At 39.1% G+C, this 25,882-nt stretch overlaps 1 long non-coding RNA gene and 1 pseudogene across 1 annotated transcript; both read right to left on the bottom strand.

Moving 5' to 3' along the window:
• Positions 1–3,571: 3,571 nt before the first annotated feature.
• Positions 3,572–25,086, bottom strand: LOC147997973 (uncharacterized). The gene is made up of 2 exons (XR_015647426.1): positions 25,031–25,086; positions 3,572–5,570 (listed from the first exon to the last, which is right to left on the bottom strand). It is a non-coding gene; the product is annotated as an uncharacterized LOC147997973 (long non-coding RNA).
• LOC147997974 (U2 spliceosomal RNA) lies at positions 17,230–17,364 on the bottom strand (annotated as a pseudogene).
• Positions 25,087–25,882: the final 796 nt, after the last annotated feature.

Raw genomic sequence — 25,882 nt, 5'->3', positions numbered from 1 at the left:
ACAATGAAAGCTGTGCTAAGAGGAACACTTATAGCTCTGAGTGCCTGCAGAAAGAAACAGGAAAGAGCAAATGTCAGCAGCTTGACAGTACACATAAAAGCTCTAGAAGAAAAGGAAGCAAATACACCCAGGAGGAATAGAAGGCTGGAAATAATCAAACTCAGAGCTGAAATCAACCAAGTAGAAACAAAAAGGACCATAGAAAGAATCAACAGAACCAAAAGTTGTTTCTTTGAGAAAATCAACAAGATAGATAATCCCTTATCCAGACTAACGAGAGGATACAGAGAGTGTGTCCAAATTAACAAAATCAGATATGAAAAGGGAGACATAACTACAGATTCAGAGGATATTCAAATAATCATCAGATCTTAGTATAAAAGCCTATATTCAACAAAACTTGAAAATCTGCAGGAAATGGACAATTTCCTAGAAAGATACTAGGTACCGAAGTTTAATCAGCAACAGATAACCCAGTTAAACAACCCCATAACTCCTAAGGAAATAGAAGCAGTCATTAAAGGTCTCCCAACCAAAAAGAGCCCAGGTCCAGACGGGTTTAGTGAAGAATTCTTTCAGACCTTCATAGAAGACCTCATACCAATATTATCCAAATTATTCCACAAAATTGAAACAGATGGAGCACTACCGAATTCCTTCTATGAAGCCACAATTACTCTTATACCTAAACCACACAAAGACCCAACAAAGAAAGTGCACTTCAGACCAATTTCCCTTATGAATATCAACGCAAAAATACTCAATAAAATTCTGGCAAACCGAATCCAAGAGCACATCAAAACAATCATCCACCATGATCAAGTAGGCTTCATCCCAGGCATGCAGGGATGGTTTAATATACAGAAAAACATCAACGTGAACCATTATATAAACAAACTGAAAGAAAAAAAAACACATGGTCATTTCATTAGATGCTGAGAAAGCATTTGACAAAATTCAACACCCCTTCATGATAAAAATCCTCGAAAGATTAGGAATTAAAGGCCCATACCTAAACATAGTAAAAGCCATATACAGCAAACCAGTTGCTAACATTAAACTAAATGGAGAGAAATTTGAAGCAATCCCATTAAAATCAGGGACTAGACAAGGTTGTCCACTCTCTCCCTACTTATTCCATATAGTTCTTGAAGTTCTAGCCAGAGCAATCAGACAACAAAAGGAGGTCAAGGGGATAAAGATCGGAAAAGAAGAAGTCAAAATATCACTATTTGCAGATGATATGATAGTATATTTAAGTGATCTGTACAATAAGAACTTCAAGACACGGAAGAAAGAAATTGAAGAAGACCTCAGAAGACGGAAAGATCTCCCATGCTCATGGATTGTCAGGATTAATATAGTAAAAGCGATCTAAAGATACAATGCAATCCCAATCAAAATACCAATCCAATTCTTCTAAGAGTTAGACAGAACAATATGCAAATTCATCTGGAATAACAAAAAACCCAGTATAGCTAAAACTATCCTCAACAATAAAACGAGTTCAGGGTGAATCATTATCCCTGAACTCAAGCAGTATTACAGTGCAATTGTGATAAAAATTGCATGGTATTGGTACAGAGACAGACGGATAAACCAATGGAACAGAAATGAAGACCCAGAAATGAACCCACACACCTACGGTAACTTGATTTTTGATAAAGGAGCCAAAACCGTCCAATGGAAACAAGATAGCATTTTCAGAAAATGGTGCTGGATCAACTGGAGGTCAACATGTAGAAGAATGCAGATCGATCCATGCTTATCACCCTGTACAAAGCTTAAGTCCAAGTGGATCAAGGACCTCGACATCAAACCAGACACACTCAAACTAAAAGAAGCAAAACTAGGGAACCATCTGTAACACATGGACACTGGAAAAAATTTCCTGAATAAAACACCATTGGCTTATGCTCTAGGATCAAGAATCGACAAATGGGATCTCATAAAACTGAAAAGCTTCTGTAAGGCAAAGGACACTGTGGTTAGGACAAAACAGCAACAAACAGATTGGGAAAGATCTTTACCAAACCTACAACAGATAGAGGGCTTATATCCAAAATATACCAAGAACTCAAGAAGTTAGACTGCAGGGAGACAAATAATCCTATTAAGAAATGGGGTTCAGTGCTAAATAAAGAATTCACAGCTGAGGAATGCAGAATGGCTGAGAAACACCTAAAAAATATTCAACATCTTTAGTCATAAGGGAATTGCATATCAAAACAACCATGAGAATTCACCTCACAACAGTGAGAATGGCTAAGATCAAAAACTCAGATGGCAGCAGATGCTGGCGAGGATGTGGAGAAAGAGGAACACTCCTCCATTGTTGGTGGGATTGCAGACTGGTACGATCATTCTGGAAATCAGTCTGGAGGTTCATCAGAAAATTGGACATTGAACTGCCTGAGGATCCAGCTATACTTCTCTTGGGCATATACCCAAAAGATGCCCCAATATATAAAAAAGACAAGTGCTCCACTATGTTCATCGCAGCCTTATTTATAATAGCCAGAAGCTGTAAGTACCCAGATGCCCTTCAACAGAGGAATGGATACAGAAAATATGGTACATCTACACAATTCAATATTACTCAGCTATCAAAAACAATGACTTTATGAAATTCGTAGGCAAGTGGATGGAACTGGAAAATATCATCCTGAGTGAGGTAACCCAATCCCAGAGAAACACACATGGTATGCACTCATTGTTAAGAGGCTATTAGCCCAAATGCTTGAATTGCCCTAGATGTCTAGAACAAATGAAACTCAAGACGAATGATCAAAATGTGAATGCTTCACTCGTTTTAAAGGGGAACAAGAATACCCTTGGCAGGGAATAGAGAAGAAAAATTAAAACAGACACAGAAGGAACACCCATTAAGAGCCTGCCCCACATGTGGCTCATACATATGCAGCCACTCAATTAGACAAGATGGATGAAGCAAAGAAGTGCAGACCGACAGGAGCCGGATGCCGATCGCTCCTGAGAGATACAGCCAGAATACAGCAAATACAGAGGAGAATGCCAGCAGCAAACCACTGACTGAGAATAGGACCCCCGTTGAAGGAATCAGAGAAAGAACTGGAAGAGCTTGCAGGGCCTAGAGTCCCCATATGTACAACAATGCCAAGCAACCAGAGCTTCCAGGGACTAATCCACTACCTAAAGATTATACATGGACTTTCCCTGGACGCTGACCTCATATGTAGCAATGAATATCCTAGTAAGAGCACCAGTGGAATGGGAAGCAATGGATCCTGCTAAGACTGAACGCCCAGTGAACTAGATTGTTGGGGGAAGGGAGACAATGTGGGGAGGATGAGGTGGGGAACACCCATAAGGATGGGGGGGAGGGGGATGTTTGCCTGGAAACCGGGAAAGGGAATAACACTCGAAATGTATATAAGAAATACAATAGTTAATAAAAAAAAGATAAACATCGATATTCAAAATAATAATAGTAATAATAATAATAATAATAATAATAATAATAATTAATAATAATAATAATGGAATAATCCCCTCAAGGGATATCAGACTAAGGAAAGCAAATGTTGAGACATGTTTTTCAAGGTTTATTGTATCCATTTAAGCAATTTTCACTAGGACAGGCTCCTCATACATGAAAATCACTCAACCTGTCTTGGTTTCACAGACAGAATTGAGAACCAGTGTGGTCTTTTCTTAGGACAAGAGAAAGATTCGCCAACCTTTTAAAAAGAAAAGCAATCCAGACAGTCTGTATGTGAGGACAGTTAGCTTGTGCATGACTAACACACACACAAACACACACACACACACACACACACACAAACAAACAAAAACACAGAGATTCACATATACACAAAGAAACACACAGAGAGACACAGACAGATAGACAACAGACAGACACACACACAGAGACATACACACATACACACAGAGAGACACACACAGACAAAAACACATACAAACATTCACATACATAAAAATACACACACAGAGAAACACACAGACACACACATACATACACATAAACACATATACACACCCACATACACACAGAGAGACACACAGACACACACACACATACAAACACTCACACACAAAGAAATACACACACAGACACACAGACAGACAGACAGACAGACACACACACACACACACACACACACACACACACACACACACATCTCTGATGTATGCTTTCTAGAGTGACCAGGTGCAAAAGGATGAAGTAGCCCCAGGAACCAGTTGGTCAACGGAATATTGGTCTCCCTGCAAGTGAGTTGGGCGTTTCTCCAAGGTATTCAGTGTCACAACTCTGTTACAAGGTATTCAGGGACCTGCTGTGTGCATATATTTAACTCAGGTTGAACAAACGCTACACAAACCTTGGCGGGCGGGAAGGAGTTTTCGGGTGCATTTTTATCCACGTATCCACGGAGGCTTAAGGTACGAGGAAGACCTCATTTGGTTGAGCTTTTATAATCTCTGTACCAGCATCGGTCTGCTGTTCAGGGATCTCCATTTGACCTCCTCAGAAACCGACTCCACTGAATGTGCCCCATCCCCAACCCTGAGGTCCCACTTGGTTGATTTCAAAAGATTGAAGGTTCGGACTCTGCGTTGTCTACCAGATTAAATCCTCGGGAGGATGCCCTCTAGATGCCATGAATAACCAGTGCATCCATCGAGTTTATGCATTAACCCGTATGTCCCCTAATTCTGGCCGGTTCTCTTTGCTCCGCGCTATCCCTCCGTCTTCCCTGCTGACCCTCTGCTCCTGTCCTCAGTCGTCCGCACTCACCCACAGAATCTGTTCCAGTTTTCCTTTCAGAGAGGTTGATGCTTTTCCCCTCACAAGCCTTCTCCTTTCCTTTGTCCTCTCTCCATTTGTGGATTGTAGATAGAATATGATTTATCTCACAGCCGATACCATGCATAGGTAAACGCCTGCCATTTTTGTGTTTCTAGGTCTCAGTTCACTCTTGGGCTGATTTTGTTTTTCTAGTTTCATCTATTTTCTCTTAAGCTTCATGATGTCATACCCTCATCCCTATGATATCATTCCCCCACCCCCATGATGTCATGCCCTACCCGCACGATGTCATGCCCCACTCCATGATGTCATTCCACAGTCCCCGTGATGTCATGCCTGCCCCCCTTGCTAGAATGGTTGTACCAATTCACCAGGTAACATTCTGAATGCTGCCCTGATACCACACTCCTCCAGGCTCCCACCATTTACATTCCCTCCTTCTATCTTCTCCCCTTTTTCTCTGAGAGAGAGGGGGTCCCCTCTCGGTGCAACCCCTCCCGGCACATGAAGTCTCTGCAGCACTAGATTCATCGTCTCCCACCAGGTCCTGAAAACGCATCCCGGGTAGGATCCACAGACAGGCGATAGGTTTAGTGTACCAACGGGAAGACCATTGAGCTCCTCTGCCTCTCTCAGTCCTTCCCTCAGCTCTTCAGTGGGACTCACTGAGCTCCATCCGATATTTGGCCCTGCGCTTCTGCTTCTGTGTCAGTCGGCTCCTGATGGAGTCTTGCAGAGGACAATAATGCTACTCTCCTGTCTGCAAACATAAGAAAGGACCATTAATAGTGTCAGGGTTCGCCTTTTGCCCATAGGATAAGTCTCACATCCGGCCACTCATCCTTTGGACATTCCCTCATTTCCTCTTCCATGTCTGTCCCTGTGTCGGCTATAGAAATGACAATTTCTAGGTCTAAATGTTTGGGGTGGGTTTGTGGCCTTATCCTTCAACCTTAGGCCTCCGTGGCTTCGGAAAGTGAACATTTCAGTATCCGTATCCCCACTGCTACGAGTCTCAGCTAAAGTCACCTTCAGTGGATGCCGGTGAAACTTAATCCATCACAGATTGCAGGAAATCATAGAGATAGCACCCACCCTGGACAGTCACTGATTTCAGTTTATTCTCTTGGCCCTCTGTAACTCTTGCCCGTCTCTCCCAAGAAATAATTCTCAAGCCCCATTTCCTGTGCCATCCTCTCAGCCACACAATCCTTTCCTTCCATCTGCCTCCTCTCATTATTTTATTCATCCTTCTGAGTGAAATTCAAGCATTTTCTTAGGCCTCTCATCTTGTTTAGCCTCTTTGGTTCCATAGATTGCAGTGTGTGAATTCTGTACATTATGGGTAATACCCTCTATTAAGAGAATATGTACAAGTTATTTTGTATCTCAGTTATCCCATTCAGGACAATACTCTCTCATTCAATCTACTTGATTGAAGCTTCACAATGTCCTTATTTTTCATACCTGCATTCTGTTTCATTGTGTAAATGAACAAACCATTTCTTGGTTGAGGAGCATCTGGGTTATTTCTAATTTCTGCTCATTAAGAAGAACGAAGCTAGGAACCTGATGGAGCACATGTCCTAGTGGTATGGCAGAAATCTTTTCTGATATGAGGCCAGAAGTAGTGTATCTGAGTCTTTAGGAAGAATATTCCGCATTTTATCTGAATCCACTGGAGATATATTTAATGTCATTATACGGATTTGACCTTCCCCCAGCAAATATTATTTGTATTCTGATATTTATCTGTTCCTCAAAGGGGGTTGCCCTGACTAGACCTCTATCAAGGACTCTGGTGATTGCATATGAACTTTCTTCCCATTTTTTTTATTAACTTGAGTGTTTCTTATTTACATTTCGAGTGTTATTCCCTTTCCTGGTTTCTGGGCAAACATCCCCCTAATCCCTCCCGCTCCAATACTTTATGGCTGTTCCCCTCCCCATCCTCCCCACCATTGCCACCCTACCCACAACAATCTAGTATACTGTGGATTCAGTCTTAGCAGGACAAATGGCTTCCACTTCCACTGGTGATATTACTAGAATATTCATTGCTACCTATGACAGCACAGTCCAAGGTCAGTCCATGTATAGTCCTTAGGTAGTGACTTAGTCCCTGGAAGCTCTTGTTGCTTGGCATTGTTGTGGATAAGGGGTCTTGAGCTCCTTCAACCTCTTCGAGTTCTTTTTCCGATTCCTTCAACGGGGGTCCCGTTCTCAATTCAGTGGTTTGCTGCTGGCATTCGCCACTGTATTTGCTGTATTCTGGCTGTGTCTCTCAGGAGCCATCTAATCTGGCTCCTGTTGCCCTGCACTTCTTTGCTTCATCCATCTTGTCTAAATGGGTGGCTGTATATGTATGGGCCACATGTGGGGCAGGCTCTGAATGGGTGTTCCTTCTATGTCTGTTTTAATCTTTGCCTCTCTATTCCCTGCCAAGGGTATTCTTGTTCCCCTTATAAAGAAAGAGTGAAGCATTCACATTTTGATCATCCATCTTGAGTTTCATTTGTTCTAGGCATTTAGGGCAATTCAAACATTTGGGCTAATAACCACATATCAATGCTTGCATACCATGTGTGTTTTTCTGTGATTGGGTTACCTCAATATGGAAGATATTTTCCAGGTCCAACCATTTGTCTATGAATTTCATAAAGGCATTGCTTTTGATAGGTGAGTAATATTCCATTGTGTAGATGTACCACATTCTCTGTACCCATTCCTCTGTTGAAGGGCATCTGGGTTCTTTCGGCTTCTGGCCTGGCTATTATAAATAAGGTTGCCATGAACACAGTGGAGCACATGTCTTTGTTATATGTAGGGACATCTTTTGGGTATATGCCCAAGAGAGGTATAGCTGGATCCTCAGGCAGTTCAATATCCAATTTTCTGAGGAACCTCCAGACTGATTTCCATAATGGTTTTACCAGTATGCAATCCCACCACAAATGGAGGAGTGTTCCTCTTTCTCCCCATCCTTGCCAGCATCTGCTGTCACCTGAGTTTTTGATCTTAGCCATTCTCACTGGTGTGAGGTGAAATCTCAGGGTTGTTTTGATTTGCATTTCCCTTATGACTAAAGATGTTGAACATTTCCTTAGGTGTTTCTCAGCCATTCTGCATTCCTCAGCTGTGAATTCTTTGTTTAGCTCTGAACCCCATTTTTTAATAGGGTTATTTGTCTCCCTGCGGTCTAACTTCTTGAGTTCTTTGTATATTTTGGATATAAGCCCTCTATCTCTTATAGGATTGGTAAAGATCTTTTCCCAATCTGTTGGTTGCCGTTTTGTCCTAACCACAGTGTCCTTTGCCTTAGAGAAACTTTGCAGTTTTATGAGATCCCATTTGTCGATTCTTGATCTTAGAGCATAAGCCATTAGTGTTTTGTTCAGGAAATTTCATCCACTGCCCATGTGTTCCAGACGCTTCCCTAGTTTTTCTTCTATTAGTTTGAGTGTATGTGGTTTGATGTGGAGGTCCTTTATCCAGTTGGACGTATGCTTTGTACAGGGTGATAAGAATAGATCGATTTGCAATCTTCTACATGCTGTCAATAAATGCTGGAGCCTATTACTGAGCGCCAGCAGGGAAAGTTCGTCCTGGAGGGTTGAGGGTGGCATTAGATAGAGAGTCAGAAGAGGGTAAGAGAGTGGTTGGGGATTTAGCTCAGTGGTAGAGCACTTGCCAAGCAAGAGGAAGGCCCTGGGTTCGGTCCTCAGTTCCGAAAAAAAAATCGATTGTAAGAGAGATATAGTATTGTTACTATATAATAATTTAATATACTAACATAATATATTAATATTAATTACATTTTATAATGATTTAAATATATAATTTGCTATATTAAATAATATATTTTAATTATATATTATCATAATGTTGATATATCACAATTTAATATGTTAATATAATATATTAATATTAATTAGATTATTATGTTAGTTTATGACAATTTAATAGATTAATTTATTATAAGAATGTAATATTTTATAAATGTATATATACACACAGATATATATATATATACTTATATATGTATACACACACACATATATATATATACATACATATATACACACATATATATACACATACATATATATATACACACACACATATATACACACATATGTATAATATATATAACATATATATATACATATATTTTATATATAATGCATTATATGCAACTTCAACAAAGTTAATACCAAGTGGAGCTCACAAATTAATTTGAAATGCTGAGGGTAGAATATATTTTTACAGTTCAGTTTGCTTATATGGTGGATCACTTTGTTCGATTTTCATAGACTGAACCATTCCTGCAGCCTCAGGAGGAAGCCTACTATATGGCACTGGATGGAGGATTCATATGTCCTTAATTTTTGTTTTCTATGATTTTACCTAGTATTTTTTCCACCAATGTTGTTAAGGGATATTCGTCTGAAATTCTTTCTTTTTGAGTCGCTTTGTGATTTAGGTGTCAGGGCAACTGTGGTGTCATGGAATAAGTTTGGCGATTTTCCTCCTGTTTCTGTTTTTTGGAGTAGGTTGCGAATTCTTTGAAAATCTGGTAGGAGTCTGCACTCAAACAATCTTGCCTTGGGGCTCGTTCATTGTGAAACTTTTAATTATTATTTGTGTCTCTTTAGGTGTTGTAGAGTTATTTACATAGTTTATCTTACCTCAGTTTACCTGTGGTGAGTCTTATCCATCTACACAATCATCCATTTCGTTCAGAGCTTCTAAGTGTGTAAAGAGCAGGTTTTCGTAGTGAGACCTAAGGATTGTGTGACTTTCATCTGTGCTCTGTGCTGCATTTGCACATTCCTCTTAGCACTGCTTTCCTTATGTTCCTTAAGTTTGGAGACTATATGCCATCATTTCCATTGAATTCTAGGAACAGTTTTTTTTTTCAAGTTTTCTCTGAACTAGTGGTTCTTCAGTTGGAAGCTATTGAATTTCCATGAGTGTATAGGCTTTCTGTTATTGTTGAAGTCCAGTTTAAATCCATGGCATTCTGAGAAGATCCAATTGTTAGCACAGTATTTTTGTATCTGCTGTGGCTTTTTTCCATGAGGGAGAACATGATCAGTTTAGGATAAGTCTCCATGAGGTACTGAAAAGAAAGTGTGTAATTTTGTGTTCATGTGAAATATTCTGTAGATATCAGTGAGGTCAGGTTAATTGAAGCCAGTGTCAGTTACATCTTCTCTTTTTATTGTTTTCTTTTTAGTTTCTGTCTCAATGACCTGCCCTTGGTGAGAGTGGGACATTGATGTCACCCACTATTAATGTGTGAGTTTCTATATATTTAAGCTTCAGCAATATTTTTTTCACTGTTGTTGCTACTTTTGTCTTTGGGATATAGACATCCATAATTGAGATGCCATTTTGGTGGATTTTTCCTCTGATGGATATGAAGTGTCCTTCCCCTTCTCTTTTGATTACGCTTCGAAGAAAGTCTGATTTGCTGGATGTTAGAATGGCTACACCATCTTGTTTCTTGCGTCCATTTGCTTGGAAAACATTTTCAAACCCTTTAGTCTGAGGTTGTGTCTATCTCAGATGCTGGATTATGTTTCTTGAGTGCAACAGAAGGATGGATCCTGTTTTTAAATCCATTGTGTTAGCCTGGTTCCTTTTACTGTTGTGTAGAGACCATTAATGCTTAAAGGTTTTAATGAGAAGTCATCTATAGTTCATGCTATTTTGATGTTGCAGGAGCAGGGTTTTATTGCTTGCATGTTTTTTGGTTTTTGTTTTTTCGATTGGGATGTTTCAGTGTGTATGTGAGTATTATATCTGTTCTGTAGGGTGCATTTTTTTTGTTTGCATGTTTTTGTTTTTTGGGGGAGCTGTTAGAGTATGCATGTGAATATGAGATCCCTTCTGTAGGTTATGCTGTGCAATTATTAATTTCTAGTGGGAGGCAGGGATGGTTCAATTTGGGAAATTCATCAATATAATCCACTATATAATGAAACTAAAAGAAAAAAAATCACATAATCTCATTAGATGCTGAAAAATCTTGCAAAAATATTCCAACCCCCCTTCATGTTAAAAGATGAGAGCGATCAGGGATACCAATCCTAAGCAGAAACATAATAGAAGCAGTGGACAGCAAGCCGGTACCCAACATCAACCTAAATGGAAAGAAACGTAAAGCAATTCAATTAAAGTCAAAGACAATGTAAGGCTGCCCACTCTCCCTACTCAATCTAGTATTTGAAATTCTATCCAGAGTAAAAGAATGGTTCAAATTTGGTTCTGACATGTAATATTTCCAAGGCCTGTGAAGGAGGAATTGCACAGAGCTTTAGAACTCTGAGGGTATGGCCCAGTCTTCAGCACAGCCTTGTTGGACCTTGGTGAATCATGAAGCCAACGAGTATTTCATGCAGAGTTTCACTCAGTTATTGCACTCATATCTCTCTTAATCTAAGAAGTGCATGAAATCTTCATGTAGCTTCCCACCACTGAGAGGGCAGCGCCATTAGCATTTGCAATAACAGTGGTTTGGTATTTTTGGGATTGCCTCTGGGGCAGACAAGTGCTTCCATCATTGCCAGAGGAAATGTAGAATGACCAGCGACGACAACCACCCTTATTGCAGCCTTATTTATAATAGCCAGAAACTGGAAAGAACCCAGATGCCCTTCAACAGAGGAATGGATACAGAAAATGTGGTACATCTACACAATGGAATATTACTCAGCTATCAAAAACAACGACTTTATGAAATTCGTAGGCAAATGGCTGGAACTGGAAAATATCATCCTGAGTGAGCTAAACCAAACACAGAAAGACATACATGGTATGCACTCATTGATAAGTGGCTATTAGCCCAAATCCTTGAATTACCCTAAATGCCTAGAACAAATGAAACTCAAAACAGATGATCAAAATGTGAATGGTTCACTCCTTCTTTAAAAGGGGAACAAGAATACCCTTGGCAGGGAAGAGAGAGGCAAAGATTAAAACAGATACTGAAGGAACACCCATTCAGAGCCTGCCCCACATGTGGCCCATACATATACAGCCACCCAATTAGACAAGATGGATGAAGCAAAGAAGTGCAGGCCAACAGGAATTGGATGTAGATCTCTCCTGAGAGACACAGCCAGAATACAGCAAACACAGAGGCGAATGCCAGCAGCAAACCACTGAACTGAGAATAGGACCCCCATTGAAGGAATCAGAGAAAGGACTGGAAGAGCTTGAAGGGGCTCGAGACCCCATATGAACAACAATGCCAAGCAACCAGAGCTTCCAGGGACTAAGCCACTACCTAAAGACTATACATGGACTGACCCTGGACTCTGACCTCATAGGTAGCAATGAATATCCTAGTAAGAGCACCAGTGGAAGGGGAAGCCCTGGGTCCTGCTAAGACTGAACCCCCAGTGAACTAGACTGTTTGGGGGAGGGGGACAATGGGGGGAGGGTGGGGAGGGGAACACCGATAAGAAAGGGGAGGGGAGAGGGGGATGTTTGCCCGGAAACTGGGAAAGGGAATAACACTCGAAATGTATATAAGAAATACTCAAGTTAATAAAAGAAAAAAAAAAGCGTTTGGAAAAATAAAATTGTTCGTGAAGCTGGCTAAGATGTTTTCTTTACTGACTCTGATGTAAAAAAAAAGAAAAAAAAAACAAAAAACAAAAAACAAAAAAAAAACAGCTTATGGAACAATTTGAAGGTCGGACAGGCTGGGACCTTTTAAGGTCAGTGATCAAGAACAATGGCAACACAGGCTAATGGTGTGATTGTCACAAAGACTGGACTGTTGATGACTGATTTCTGACCAATTTTACCCTCAGCTTCCTGATAGGATTTAAAAAGGATTGCCAATCACAGATGTGCATTCTGATCATTTAAAGCAGATATGACATTTTTATACAGATGTTTAGATTTTTTTTAAAGATTCTTTTTTTTTTCTTTTCTTTTTCTTTTTTTTTTCGGAGCTGGGGACCGAACCCAGGGCCTTACGCTTGCTAGACAAGCGCTCTACCACTGAGCTAAATCTCCAACCCCGTTTTTTAAAGATTCTTATAAAAGTACTTTTAAAGATAAATAATACAATACTTAATCATTTCTCTGTAAATTCAAATTGCTTAATTGTGAAGTTACATTGGCCTTGCAAGTAATTTGTTTTCTTTAGGTGCCCTATGTAATATTTATTCTAATACAGTACTGGGTATCACATTTTTCAGCACTAAGTAAGTGAAAAAAAACTAGAACATGATCAGATTTGTGTAATACAATATTCAATAAATTAATGGTCTATAGGGAAAATACTGCCTGTTGGGAAAAAAAGAAAACCTAGAAAATTGAACTGTATGTCACAGGAATGAACCTGGGAATAAAAATATATAGAAGAATCTCCTATACTTTATGTTCCTTAATCATTTCTACCCATGCGAAGCCCCTGACTAACTGTCTCCATTCAGAGCATGCAATCATTAATGAAGACAAGAGAAGTCTCTAGATTTAGAGAGATGTAGTACGTAAAGGTTTCCACTATGTCACAAGAGACTCTTCTGTAAAAGGCATTCTTGAATCTGGTCAATGTAAGGAAAGCTGTCCAGCAGGTAGGCCATGGCAGTTCTCAGTGACATCATCATTAGGCCCTCCCTGAAAAATCTCTTGTAACCTGGAGAGCCCTAGCTCCTTCTGTGAGGTCACAAGTGTTGTTGTGACAGCACCTGCCTCTCAGCCATTCCTTCAGTACCTCTAGGGTTTACAAATTGGCCTTTAATTCAGAGTAATCAACCATTTTTGAGGGAAATCAAAGATGATGAAGAGATCAGAGATGGAGAGAAGGAAGATGCCCTTCTGTCTTGGAATAAAAAAGGAAGAAATATGTGGTCCATTGAAGAGCTCAGTTGGTCCTGGGTAGGGGTTTAGTGGGGTCCCTGAAGAGACAGCCTTGATCTGAGCCTTCCACATATGGGAATCAGGAGATGGGAGCCTCACAGAAGCATCTGGACTGGTCTGTTCATATGGTTCCTGGAAGTCAGAGAGTTTATATCACTCATTTCTTTTTCCAAAAGCCAAGTGTTGGGAAGGCACAGTTGTTTCCTGAGAGCCCATGGCCTTTATTCTTTTTGTCAAGAAGAAAACCTTTTAAGGAAGAAGGGATGGAGAAGTATTTTGTCCTCAGCTTAGAGTAAACTCCTCCAGGCTTTGGATCCCTATAGTGCAGTTTGAGTCTGACACTGATATCTGGGAGAGAGAAGTGCTTCTAGTTGAGATTTCATCATCTCAGTCTTTCACTAGTATTACTTTGACTACCATTCCCTGGCAGTGACCCTTTAGATTTCTTAGTCAATAGGTGAGATTAGTTAGCAGTTTCTTTTCTTTTATTTCTTCCATTTTTTCATTTTTAGCAAATTTTATTGCTTATTTAATTAGATATTTCTATATTTACAGTTCAAATGTTATTTTCTTTCTAAGTTTCCTGTCAATAAGAGCCCTAACTAATTCCCTTCCCCTTCTTTTATAACCTCCCTTACTGCACCTTGACATTCCCTTGAACTGGGAGTCAAGCCTGGGAAGGAGCGCGGGCTTCTCCTTCCATTAGTGCCCAACAGGGTCATCCTCTGTTACATATGCAGTTGGAGCCTTACGTCTGTCCATGCACAGAATGTTGGCTTAGTACCAGAAATCTCTGGTTCTTTGGCATTGTTTTTCTTATGGAGTTGAAAGCCCCTCAGTTCTGTTTGGAGTGATGCCCTTGACGCCCTCCATTTTGATGTTATTATTATGCTTATAATTTAATATGACTATTTTCATGGATACTACACAGCCAGCTGCAATATACTAATACACATATGGTGGTCAAGAAAAATAACATTTTAAAGGTGTCCTGCTGATTAATAATATGACAAACCTGTGACATTTCTGTTATTATGTCAACACCAGATGATTCCCTGACCACACCAATATTGTATCTTTGGCCTGAGTAAATATTTATTACTTCTCCCCTCCCTCTGTTACCCTTTTTATTTTATAAATTCAGCCTTGGAAGAAAGTAAAATTGTAGACTTGATCAGACTCTTATCTTAACGTCCTTCTTTGAGACCCTTCCAATTCTATTCCAGGCAACCTCAGACCTCTAACTTACAAATGGCACCCAAGGTGTGGTTCTTTGAATGTGTCCTGGAGGAGAAAGCCATTCCCTGTGAATAGGCTGGTCTGTTTTCTTTGTTTGTGGAAGCCTTTGTTCCCCCTTTGAGATTTTCTCCCACCCCTACCCACTCCCAGTTCTTTTGCTGAGTGATGGGGCAAGCATTGTATAGTCATCTTTTGTGACAGGACTCAGGGAGTCACTCAGAACACAAAGAATACGGTTAAAATTTTAAAAAAAAACTTAGATTTTGTAAAAATATTTGTCCATAGTTCACCCAGGAGGAAACAATTGATTCAAAAGATAGTACAGGGTCAGTGATTGTTTAATGGATGGGCTAAGCCTTTTTCTGAAGTCTACCTTCTGTAATGAATAAAAGTTGTGTGCTTTTTGGGTACAAGGTTGACTCTCCTTGTGTGGATGAGCAACCACACTTATGTGGATTAAAAACCTTATACACTCACGCTACTGCAGCGGTCACTTTGTCAATCTGTGCTCCATGGTTGCGCTCCAGAAGTGGTCCACTATGTGGTCTTACAACATTTTGGTGCATCACAGGGAACTGTTCTTCCTCCAAACCACAATTGACGAAGAGATCTGAGGTAAGCAAGAGCAAATCTGTGTTTTGTGTTCTGTGTTATTTTCTGTTTTGTCTCTGTATCATGTTTTGTCTTTATTTCATGTTGACTTGTGTTCTCCGCCTCTGCTCTGATGGGTTTGAGTCCACACTGGATAAGGTTTAGAGTCCACTTGGTGGTCACTATTGCTCCTGTAAGGGGCTTATGGCTGTGACAGGTCGACTTGCTAGTTGTCACAGGCCATAGGCCCTGGAGGATACTCTAGGAGGAGAAAGGAATCTAGAGGACACTCTAGAATCCCATTGGGAGGTGTGATCAATTGGTTTGCCTCATTCCAGAAGCAGCTAAGGTTAAGATGCATTTTCAGCCAGGTACTGAAGGTCACAGGCATCTGTGGAATTCGCTTATAGAATGTGTTTTCTTGTTCTTGTTTGTCTAGTTTGTTTTCCTTGGTATTGTTGAGTGTCTTTTTTGAGTTTTGTTTCATTTTTGGACTTGGACTGATGATAGTGTTTGAAATCATGGAACTGTTTGCTTTGTTTCTCAAGAAGTTTTACTTGGTCCTCTTGGTGCTTAACTTGGAAATAATTTGCTTGAGAGAATTTTTTTTCTGCCAGGGATCCTGACTTATCTGCTGGCCCTATTGCAAGTGAGGAGTTGGAATTAGCATTAATTCACCTTCCTTGTTAGTCCTCATTGACATAGACAGTGCCTATGATCCTATCCCCGCAGCAGTCAGTTCTTCCCCCTATGGTCAAAATGCTCCAGGTTGGGGGTCAGGGTAGTCCTTAAAATAGTTTCAGAAAGTGTCTGCAGCAGACTGCAAAGAACTTTGTTGTGCCAGACAAAACAGGCTTTTCTCTAGGATGACAAGAGGAGAAACTCTTAGCACTGGCTCTTCAGCTTACTCCAACTTGAGGCTGTGGTCAAGGGCAGGATCAATGTTTTCTTTTCAGTGGCCCTCTAATTCAGTGAGGCTGCTTGGTGAAGGGCTACTACTGCAGTCCTGGGAGGTCTATTCTTCTATTAAAGATCACCACTCTAGTGTTAGTAATCTATTTATTGGTTGTAAGAGGCAGGAAACCCAATGCAATTGTGACCCCTGCGTTAGGATTGGCAGCAGAAAGAGTCCTTAAAACCAATTGCCTCTAACTATAGCATACTCTCTGATACATGAGGCTTCAGTCGCATAACACCCCTCAGGGCTAGCCCCCCTTCAATACTCAAATGCTATTTTCTCCTGGTCTTTTGTCGCAAGGTCATCAGGCATGTCTAACAGCCTGGAAGTAACTTTCTCTCTAAAGCAGATGAACCATGCAATTATTTTATCACCCATTTGTCATATAGCACTCAGGTCCTAACCATCTCTCCGTCCTTTTGCTATTAATTCTTACTGGAAGCCTAGTGTCCTTCAGAGGCTGGGTCTCTTGAGAGGCAGAGCCACTGAGCTAACTCTAAGGAGCTGAGCTGAGCAGATAATAATCTAAGTCCAGAGAGAAAGCCGGTAACAAACCAGTTGCCCCTCTGCTCTCCTTTTTGTTTCACATGCACAAAGCTTGCTCTCGATTACGTGCTGACCTTTACACCCAAGAAAGCTGGCTCATTTAGCTGAGCGACTGAATGCTATTTGTCACCTGATCTGGTTGTTCCACTTGCTCTCAACAGCCCACCCTCTAGCATTCTTGCCTGGCCTGTACCGCTGTTCTTAAGAATTATAAAACCTAAGACACTGTGTTCTTTGACTTAAAATATATCCTATCCTCCTAATATGCATGTCCTAGATTCACGTTCTGAAGGTCCTAATTCTACACTTGATCTTAGCCAAAAGGCTGAGAAGCGATTGAAGGTCCTAATTCTAAAACAAGGGAATGGTGTATCCCCCTAAATATTAATTTTACCTCCACTGTCTGAACCAGGATTGGACAGATGGATATACTTGGGGTCTTCGGATGTTTTAATCAGGTCCGGATATGGAGATTATATTTACTATAAAAGTGTTAAAAGAGACAGTGTATTCCTACAGCCCCTGAATGTGTGAGTACACATTCAGGAATATATATATATATATATATATATATATATATATATATATATATATATATATATATTATGTACCCTCTCAAGGAATGTTGAAAAAAATTTAATACAATATTCATTCAATTGAAGGTCTGTAGGGAAAATATTTGCCTTTGAGAAAAAGAGAAAACTTGGGAAATTGAAGTGTATCGCACAGGAATGTACTGGGAATAAAATTATTATCCATAGGAATCTCCTCAACTCCATGTTCCTAGATCTTTTCTACCCATGCCAAGCCCCTGACTAACTTTCTCCATTCAGAACATATAACCACTAATGAAACCAATAGAAATGCTTAACTTAAGAGAGATGTAGTACGTAAAGGTTTCCACTCTGTCTCAGGAGACACTCATGGAAAGGGCACCCTTGAATTTGGTCAATGTAAGGAAAGCTGTTCAGCCAGTAGGCCATGCCAGTTCTCAGTGGCATCATCATTAGGACCTGACTGACAATTCTTGTTTCCTGGAGAGCCCTAGCTTCGTCTGGGATGTAACTAGTGTTTTCCTGACAACAACAGCCTCTCGGATATTCCTTCATTACCTGTAGGGTTTACTAATTGGCCTCTAATTCTGAGTAAATAGCCATTTGGGAGAGAGAAGAAAGAGCGTAAAGAGAACAGAGATGGGGAGAAGGAAGCTGGCCATGTGTATTTGTATAAAAAAGAGAAAAATACTTTGTTGATTGGAAAGCTCAGTGAGTCCTGGTTAGGGGTTCACTGTGTTTGCTGAAGAGATAGCCTTTATCTGAGCCTTCAACATATGGGGATTAGAAGCTGAGAGTCTCCCAGAAGCATCTGGACATCCCTGCTTGTTATAGTTCCTGGAAGTCAGAGAGTTTATATCATTAATGCGTTATTCCAAAGCCAGGTGTTGGAAAGGGCCCAGTTGTCTTCCTGAGAGCTCATGGCTTAGATTCTTTTTTCTCAGAAGAGAAAGGTGCTAAGGAAGAAGTGAAAGACAAGTATTCTTTACTAATCCTACAACTGATAGAGAGCCTATATCCAAAATATATATGAACACATGAAGTTAGACTGCAGGAGACAAATAACCCTATTGAAAAATGGGGTTCAGAGCAAAACAGAGAATTCACAGCTGAAGAATTTAGAATGGCAGAGAAACACTTAAAAAATGTTCATCATCTATAGTCGAAAGGGAAATGCAAATCAAAACAATCCTGAGATTTCACTTCACACCAGTGAGAATGGCTAAGATCAAAAACTCAGGTGATAGGTGATGCTGGCTAGGATGTGGAGAAAGAGGAAAAATCCTCCATTGTTGATGGGATTGCAGACTGGTACAACCATTCTGGAAATCAGTCTAGAGGTTCCTCAGAAAACTGGACTTTGAGTCATCTGAAGTTCCAGGTAAACTTCTCTTGGGCATATACCAAAAAGATGCCCCAACATATAAAAAGGCACATGCTCCACTATGTTTATAGCAGCCTTATTTATAATAGCCAGAAGCTGGAAAGAGCCCAGATGATCTTCAACAGAGCAATGGATACAAAAAATATGCTACATCTACACAATGGAGTGTCATTAAGAGATACCAAGTTAATAACAATGGAGAAAAGAAAACTTTACTGGCTCTTTATCTGACGTATGCATCATATGTGTAAGACACAAAATACATTATTCTTCAGAAAGAAAGTAATGCAATTATATATGCTATATATTTGAATTAATGCTTAAAATAATGGCACAGTATTTATCAAAAATTACATGAAAAATATAAAACCCACAAATCAGTGGTGAAGTACAAATAGAAATGACAGTGTTTGTATAGTGTTGCTGAAATAAAGAACCCTGGTATATGTTTGTTGGGTCTAAAATTTAATATAGCTACTAAAGAAATTAATATAAAACTGAAAACTGAAATTATTTGTGATTCAATAGTACCACTGATGGAATATGTACCTGAAGGAATCTGTCTAATCCAGTTAAAACACCATGTATTTCTTTACCTTCTCCCTGTTCACAATATCCATGTTAAAAATTGGAAAAATAAATTATACAAGCACTACACCTTTATTTAACCCTCAAAAGAGCAAAATTATATCACTGGCATGGACATTGATGAAACTAGATATAATTGTGCCAGTTCAAAATTCAGAAGTATGAAGACAATTATCTAAATCTTATGAAAGTGGCCAACTGCTGTTTGATTGACTTTGAAGCCTCTTCTATAGAATGAAAGTCAGATATCATAATATAAACATGTTCACATTTTTCCCATGGCTCACTTGACCATAGAGAGGATTTTCCTATTCCTGTTTTGCTAAATGGCCATGTTGTCAAACTGCCTTCCAATTCTGATTGTTTTTGTCCATACATTACTGCTTTTAGGAGTTGTGGTCTGAGAAATGTATAGGTGTACTCTGCAGTAATTACTATAGTTCTGTGTAACTGGTATAAGTGCTGAGACCATGAGAAGAAGAAAGCTGAGCATAAGGTTGGGGAAACATTGCAGAAAAGGAGAAGGCAGAACTTGAGGAGCGAGAGTATGCAATCGTGACATCTAGACATGACACAGTTATTGGAACTCTGGACTCACTGCATCTACAGTTGTATGGACAAGTCCTGTAAACAATTAACACAATGAATTAGGAAAGATCCCAGCAGGCAGTACTCAGTGAACCAATGGATTATAAAAAAATAAAACAGGAAAATATAAAGAACATGAAGCTGGAAAGGGAATGTATCCAGATAGAGTAGAACCAAGGTAAGGATCAGTGTGATCAAGGTACATGGTATACGTGTGTGAAGAATAAATATAAATTCTAAAATAAGAAAAAAAGTTCTGAAAATATATTAAGGATTTTTATATCCTATGGAAGTCATTTTTTCCCAAAAAGTAGAATAGAGTATCCTAACTTTTTGTAAGTTGCAGAAAATTCAGTGAAAAAAAATGTAGTTACATTGGTTCAGTGGATGCTGTCTGCATTATGGAAATATCAAACTGAGGCTCATTAATCTGTACAGTTAACTTATATCACCTGGTCAAATAAAATAAAATTATACATTGTGTAATGATCCACCAAAACCAAACTGCACACTGTGGATATGTATGCAAATCGTAAAATGTCCTGTTCTTAACCTCAACCATTTTACTTTTTGAAACTCTGAATACTTATGAATATAAAAGTTCTAACCTGATACTCAGCATATATTATGGTGTCTTTGTGACTTTTATGGTAAGACTTTTAGGGTTGCACATTGCCATCAATTATGTCATTCATTTTTAAAATCCTAGGACAACAAGATCTAAAATCCTTTGGCTTTGGTCCTGACAGCCAGGGATTACACTCTGTACATGATCACTTTATATTAATTAGCTAAACTCTAGAAGGCAATTAGTTGCCTCACAAAATTAAATTGATTCATTGCTATGGTTATGATAAGTGTTTTCTTGTCAGAATAGATATAAATTTCTCATGAAAAAATTTGCATTCTCTTCTGGTGTTTTGTGAGGTATTGATGAGCTTAAACCTCTTCCTTCCCAACCTAGAACTTACAATAGATTATTAATCACTGTTGAACCTAGACACACTAAAGATAGGAAAAACACTGAAAATAGTATGGGCTTTGTTCACTGTTCCAAAATATCGTTTTTGACTTCTTCATCATCTTCACCACCACCACCACCACTACCACCACCACCACTACCACCAACACTACCACCACCACCACCACCACCACCACTATCAACATCATCATCACCATCATCATCTAATTTACATGAAATTGAATTTGGAATTTTTTTACAACAAAGAATTAAATGAGAAGTATTCTGCCAGAAGAAGAGATATTGATGAACACTAAGTCCTGTACAGTCATTTTAATGTTATAAAGATATTGCCAAAGTTGCTTCAGATGATTGATTGAAATGCTAGTGCTCTATACAACAGGGTTTGAGAGTCCGTTCGTGATAGATTGGTCTTTTACAGTAAGACCTTCATTATCAGCCTTTGATTTAACCCATCTACCAATGAAGTGAAATTGTCCCAGAAATAAAATAGTGCCTCTCCAGAAACAGCTTTTATCCACTGATACACATCTACTTCTATATCTTAATTGCCGTGTTGATATGGGCTTAGGATATAATATATTCTGATTTATTAATGGTATTTTAGTATTATTTGGGTTAATTGTGAAATTTTCAAAGTAACATACCTATTCCATGATTGCATCCCATAAAACTTTTAATTTGATCTTGAAGAGTTTCATGAAAAATGAAGTATCAAAAATGTATATCTTCCCATTGAAAATTTGTAACATCCATCATGTGAAACTTCCACTGAACCTCAGTAGATTGATGTCTCTGAAAGCACTTAAAATTTCTCCTACTGCATTATTGTAACTCTAAAGAAGCTTCACACTCATAGTGGCAGTTCCAGATTGGCTGTAAACAAATCATTTTCTGTGCCTTGGAAAGGGTTTAAAATGTTTTATTAACTTTTGATATGAAACTAGTTAGGACTTTGATAAAAGTGGGCAGACAGGCCCTAGAAAGTATGTTTTTAAAATTCTTTTCTTTAAATTAGACTTTTTCATGCAATATATTTGAATTATGATTTCCCTTTCCTCTATTCCCCTCTTGTTCTATCCCTCTCCTGTCATCTGTATCTACATTATTCTGACTCTCAGTAGAACACAAACAGTCATCTAAGGAATAAAAATAAAATGAAAGTTAATGAACTGTAGTAGAATAAAACAAGCAGATGTAAAAGAGCCAATACAAGGTTCAAGAATCACATATAATTATATTCACACACTCAGGAATTCAATGAGAACATAAAACCAGAAAAAAATATATACACAAAACGTATGGAGTAAAAATTAATAGATAAATAAACAAATAACAATAGGAAAAAGACATTCTGAAGAAAAATTACTGACCCATTATGAGACAAGGATCCTTCAAAGATGATGTTCAGTTCCCTTAGTGTTTTATATGCAGTCTCCTCTTATTTTTTAAGATATATATATATATATATATATATATATATATAGTAATTTATATATATATATATGTATATATATTTATACATATCATAATATGTATATATTATTATCGAGTATTTCTTATTTACATTTCGAGTGTTATTCCCTTTCCCGGTTTATGGGCCAAAATCCACCTAACCAATCCCCCTCCCCTTCTTTATGGGTGTTCCTTCAACGTGGGTCCTATTCTCACTTGAGTGGTTCACTGCTGGCATACGCCTCTGTGTTTGCTGTATTCTGGCTGTGTCATTCAGGAGAGATCTACATCCGGCTCCTGTCGGTCTGCACTTCTTTGCTTCATCCATCTTGTCTAATTGGGTGGCTGTATATGTATGGGCCTCATGTGGGACAGGCTCTGAATGGGTGTTCCTTCTATGTCTGTTTTAATCTTTGCCTCTCTATTACTTGCCAAGGTTATTCTTGGTCCACTTTTAAAGGAGTGAAGCATTCATATTTTGATCATCCGTCCTGAGTTTCAATTCTTCTAGGCATATGGGGTAATTCAAGCATTTGGGCTCATAGCCACTTATGAATGAGTGCATACTATGTGTGTTTTTCTGTGATTGGGTTAGCTCACTCAGGATGATATTTTCCACTTCCATCCATTTGCCTATGAATTTCATAAAATCATTGTTTTTGATAGCTGAGTAATATTCCATTGTGTAGATGTACCACATTTTCTGTATCCATCCCTCTGTTGAAGGGCATCTGGGTCCTTTCCTGCTTCTGGCTATTACAAATAAGGCTGATATGAACATAGTGGAGCACGTGTCTTTTTTATATGTTGGGGCATCTTTTGTGTATATGCCCAAGAGAGGTACAGCTGGGTCCTCAAGTAATTCAATCTTCAATTTTCTGAGGAACCTCCAGACTGATTTCCAGAATGATTTTACCAGTCTGCAATCCCACCGAAAATGGAGGAGTGTTCCTCTTTCTCCACATCCTAGCCAGCATTTACTGTCACCTGAGATTATCTTAGCCATTCTCACTGGGGTGAAGTGAAATCTCAAGGTTGTTTTGATTTGCATTTCCCTTATGACTAAACATGTTGAATATTCCATTAGGTGTTTCTCAGCCATTCGGCATTCTTCGACTGTAAATTGTTTGGCTCTGAACCCAATTTTTAAATAGGGCTATTTGTCTCCCTGTGGTCGAAATTCTTGAGTTCTTTGTATATTTTGGATATAAGCCATCCATCTGTTGAAGGATTGGTACAGATCTTTTCCCAATCAGTTGGTTGCTTTTTTTCCTAACCACAGTGTCCTTTGCCTTGCAGAACTTTTGCAGTTTCATGAGATCCCATTTGTTGATTCTTGATCTTAAAGCATAAGCCATTGGTGTTTCAGGAAATTTTCTGCAGTGCCCATGTGTACCAGATAGCATGTATTTCTTAGCATTATCAATCTTATCTATTTTTGGTGTCTGAGATATATATATATTGTAGGGGTTGGGGGTTTAGCTCAGTGGTAGAGCGCTTGCCTAATAAGCACCAGGCCCTGGGTTCTGACCCCAGCTCTGTAAAAGAAAAAGAAAAGAAAAGAAAAAAAAGGAAAATGTACACACACACACACACACACACACACACACACACACACATACTTTTGGTGTCTCCTACAGTTATGATGTTAGGTGGAATTTTGACATGATTTATGGGATTCTAGGTCAAGAATGTTGAGTCCACAAATGACAATGCCAAATAGGCTCCCTCCTGTTCTTATGAAACTCTTGAAGGTGAGGATTCTCTGGACATCAAGCGATTTCTCTCCCTGCACATCCTCCTGAATCTTATGTTTGGCCTGAAGAAAGAATCAGGGTAATATGTTTAAAACCCTCAAGTCTGTCCCTGGGAACTCAGGAATTTAGATATTAGAGTACTGATACCTAATGGGACTACAGAACCACAATCTGTAGTTCATGTTGTCCTTTGCTCTACTGATGTCTCGTAATTTTGGGATAAAATAAGCATTTGGGAGTTTATCATTTGAAGTAGGTACACAATATTTAAAGTGTTATACTCACTCTACAGCTGGGCCCTCTTTGTTGCCAAAATCAGTGCAAAAAATGAATTGGAAAATACAATTTTGAGTGCACAAACAGGAATATATACAAAGTCCCCTATAAAAGAATGTACGATAAGAAAATATAATACAATATTCTGTCAAATGAAGTTCTATAGGGCAAATTGTGTCCTTTAGGAAACAGAGAAAAATTGCACTGTATGTCACAGGATTTGAACTGGGAATAATATCCAGAAGTATCTCCTCTACTCTATGTGTCTAGATCATTTCTACCCCTGCCAAGCCCCTGACTAACTTTCTCCGTTCAGAGTATGTAACCACTAATGAAGCAAAGAGATGTCTCTAGGTTCAGAGAGATGTAGTATGTTAAGGATTCCACTTTGTCACAGGGGAAACTCCTGTAAATCTCACCTTGAATCTGGTCAATGTAAGGAAAACTGTTCAGCAGGTAGGCCACGGCATTTCTCAGTGACATCATCAGTTGGCCCTCCCTGCAAAATCTCTTGTATACTGGAGAGCCCTAGCTTCTTCTGTGATGTCACAAGTGTTGTCCTGACTGCAGTTGCCTCTCAGATATTACTTTAGTACCTCTAGGGGTTGCTAATGGGACCCTAATTCAGAGTAAACAGCCATTTGAGGTACAACATAGAGGAAAAAGAAATCAGAAATGGGGAGAAAGAAGATGGTCTTCTGTCTTGGCTTAAGAAAAAAGGATAAATACATGGTCGTTGGGAAAACTCATTGAGTCCTTGGTTAGGGTTGAGTTGGATATCTGAAGAGATAGCCTTGATTTGAGCCTTCTACATATGGGAATCAGGAGCTGGGAGCCTCTCAGAAGCATCCGGACTTCCCTGTTTTTATCGCTCTTGGAAGTCAGAGAGTTTATATCATTAATTTCTTTATCCCAAAACCAAGCGTTGGAAAGGGCACAGTTGTTTTCCTGAGAGCTCATGGCCTTTATTGTTTTTGTACAAAAGAAAAAGGTCCTAAGGAAGATAGGATGGACAATATCCTGTCTTTAGCTCAGTGTAAATGCTTTGGATACCTATAGTGGAGTTTGTGTCTGACACTGATATCTGGGAGAGAGAAGTGCTTTTCGTTGAGATTTCATCATCTCTGTCTTTCCACTAGTATTACTCTGAACACCACTTTAGATTTCCAAGTCAATAGGTGTGATTAGTAGTCAGCTTTATTTTCTTTTATATCTTTCTTTTTTATTTTATTTTAGCAAATTTTAGTGCTTTTTTAAACTGGATGTTTCTA

This window comes from Rattus norvegicus, chromosome Y (genome assembly GCF_021556685.1).
Source record: "Rattus norvegicus strain SHRSP/BbbUtx chromosome Y, alternate assembly SHRSP_T2T, whole genome shotgun sequence".
Classification (NCBI taxonomy): domain Eukaryota; kingdom Metazoa; phylum Chordata; class Mammalia; order Rodentia; family Muridae; genus Rattus; species Rattus norvegicus.
This window is presented reverse-complemented; position numbering and strand designations above follow the sequence as displayed.